The 3,141-nt window shown below is 37.9% G+C and overlaps 1 non-coding gene across 1 annotated transcript; it reads left to right on the top strand.

The window, feature by feature from the left end:
* Nucleotides 1-2,182: 2,182 nt before the first annotated feature.
* LOC115895692 lies at nt 2,183-2,289 on the top strand. Its single transcript, XR_004055836.1, has one exon. It is a non-coding gene; the product is annotated as a U6 spliceosomal RNA (small nuclear RNA).
* The last annotated feature ends 852 nt before the right edge of the window (nt 2,290-3,141 follow it).

The following is a 3,141-nucleotide window of genomic DNA, read 5'->3' as shown; positions in this document are numbered from 1 at the left end:
ATTACAGGCAAGAGTCACTGCACCTGGCAGTTTTTTTAATTTTTAAAATGTGGACTTTTAGTTTATGACTACTGCTATTGTCATTATTATTGTTGTTGTCGTTGTTGTTGTTTTCAGCCTGCAGATAACTCTTATCTGACCCCTAGCTGATTAGAATTATAATATATCAGAGTAGGAAAGCAATGGGGAAATCTTCATCTAAATCTTTGCCTACTTTAGATGACTGACCTCAGCACAGTTTCTTGGCCATCAGAGGACTATAAGTTAGCAACTTGTATTATGTCATATGTCAGTGGGACAAGAGGCTTCCCTGTTGTCCTTTTCTTTTAGCCTTGGTGATAATTTACAAAGATGAACACTTGAGCCCCTAGATGCTTATAGACCTGAGCTAGTACATGCAAATGGTTATTACGTCTACACTGACAGATGGATATGAAATTGGTAAAGTGTATCAAACTAACTGTTTAAAAAAGTCTTTATTAAAGTTCTTGAGTGGAGTTATTTCTTTGTTATTTTAGAACAGCCCTCATGCTTGCTGTGTACTGTGACTCACCAGCTATTGTCAACATCCTTCTTAAGCAAAATATTAATGTCTTCACTCAAGACACGCATGGAAAAGATGCAGAAGATTATGCTATTTCTCGTCATTTGACAAAGTAAGTGTTTATGTCAAAAGACCAGTTGATACTAAATTGAAGTTTAAAATAATTGCAACTACTCCCTCTTATACATTAGGTAAGAGTTCATAGTTTGGTTCAGATGGTTTGAAATAGCAATGAGTTAGTCTACTTTTAGCCAGAAATCAAGCAGCAGCCTAGATTAGTTCGAAGTAGAGTGCAAGATTTTTTCAGGAGTTTTAAGACCTTTATCCCCAGTGATCTCAGTGTTGTCCATTTTATTCTAAGTATAATCCCCATGCATGGGATAAAAAGAGCCACATCTTTGATTTCTTTTCCTTTCCTTTCTTTTTTTATTTTTCTTTTCCCTTCTTCTTCTTCTTCTTCTTCTCCTTTTTCTTCAACTTCTTCTTCTTCTTCTTCTTCTTCTTCTTCTTCTTCTTCTTCTTCTTCTTCTTCTTCTTCTTCTTCTTCTTCTTCCTATTATTATTATTATTATTATTATTATTATCATTTTGTAGAGACAAGGTCTCACTCTGTTGCCCTGGCTGGTCTTGAACTCCTGAGCTCAAGTAATCCTCCTGCCTCTTCCTCTCAAAATGCTAGCCACCATGCCTGGCCGGACGTTTCTAATTAGTTATTGGGTCTTGAAATGTCCAATTTAGCAGAAAATCTTGTATTGTCCCCCTGGGCTGTCTCCTGTGTCTTCCTTCTTTGAATTTCCAAGAAGCTAAGGGGTTCCCTAAGTTCAAGGAAGACAATCTTTCTTTACAAGTCAGAAGAACGGGAAAAAAGGCCGTTCCGATCATTCTATTGTTTCCATGGACTCGCTTGCTGTTTAGCTGCCATTGTAACCCATCCTGCAATCTGATAATGATTGACCTTTGCCACCAGGATGCCTTCACTGATGCAGACCCCCTAGTTTTCATGGTGCTTCATATATAGAGTTCAAAGCTATGGTGTTTATTAGTTTATGTACTTATGGTCAGCCGTTGTTCCCAGCACCCTGCTCTGCCAGCTAGGCCTCCTAGCTTTAGCTACACAAATACTGAGAAAGTTGATGCCTGCCCTACACTAAAAATCTTATTTGGAGCCCACCTCTTAGCGAGACTTAGCCTGGACCTTCATGGTATGTTATCCTTTGAAAGCCATGTTTGTCTTTTCTTTAACCACTATTAGTTGGGATTGTTCTCCACAGTCAGGGATGTTCAAATAATGTTGCAGGGAGATCAGAGTTCCCTTTCCCTTTTGCTATCAGATCTGTACCTTGAGGCTTTTTATATCCTGTGCAGCAGCTTTGGTTAGATAGCAGAAGGTTCCTTGTTATCTTTTCACCGAGTAGTGAGATTAAACTTGCAGGTGGCCCCTCTAGCAATGTGTCTCTATAATCAGGAAAATCTCTTGGGCTACTCGCAGCTCTTCCTCAAGTTTTCAATATATTTTAAAATTCTACCTCACAGGAAGTCATTCAATAAAATTCTCAGAATCTAAAGTAAGTGAGTTGGATTTACCAGAGCTAAGCCTCATCTGTGACTCATGAGTATTTGTGTATCAAACAGGGCTCTGTGCTTGTTTCTGCAGCACATATTTTAAAATTGGATCAATACAGAGCAGATAAGCATGGCTGCTGCCTGGGGATGGCACACAGATTCAGAAAGCATTCCATATTTTGCATAGTCCCAGGAAGGTCATTTGACTGTTTGTTGAGTAGCTCCTAGGAAGCAGTGTGAGTGAAACCAAAACAGGAGACACCCAATATTGAAATTGTGATTATCACTATGAAAATATTGATGTCCAGTGATCTCTGAAAGGAGAACAGAGCTGAGTAATAATTAGGGGATGTTACATGTTGTTAGTACATGTCTTGGAAGTGAGAAAATGTCCACTTGCCTTTCCTTCATGGAACCGAAAAACAATCACAGCAGGGTTCTGTCTTGTCTGTTAGTTGGAGAGGACCGTGGAGATCCAGCATCCTAGCATGGATCTGCTGTCTCAGAGTTTGAGGAGGTAGAGAAGGAGTGGTAGTTGTCCAAGCTGGGTTTAGACAATTAGTTTTCTGCCCTTGGTGTGATTGATGAACTCAGTGATGGGAGACAATTAGGTAATCCATTTTAATGAGAATATATATATATATATATATATATATATATATATATATATATAATTTTGCAGTAAGTTGTGAATTAGGTAAGATGCCCTGAATTACAAGCCACAATGAATACAACTAATAACCAAAATTAGCACTTAATAACATCTTCTGAAAACTGTAACATTTGAATATTAGAACTTATAGAAAAACATACACCAAGCTTTATTTGGGATTCCAAAATGGTTTCAGGAATAAAGTTCAAGAAGAAATTATTCCATTGCTTTACTATTTCTCTGAACATTTAAACATGTAATCTCATTACATCTTCCTAAAGTAGCAGAGTCCTTATTTTTTAGAAGAAACCATGGAGCCTATGAGAAGCAACTTGTCTGAAAAGAAAATACCTATTGGTTACAGAGCGAGGACGAATTCTGA

Source organism: Rhinopithecus roxellana, chromosome 22 (genome assembly GCF_007565055.1).
Source record: "Rhinopithecus roxellana isolate Shanxi Qingling chromosome 22, ASM756505v1, whole genome shotgun sequence".
Taxonomy (NCBI): Eukaryota; Metazoa; Chordata; class Mammalia; order Primates; family Cercopithecidae; genus Rhinopithecus; species Rhinopithecus roxellana.
The sequence above is the reverse complement of the archived record's forward strand: the minus strand, read 5'-3'. Positions and strand labels throughout refer to the sequence as shown.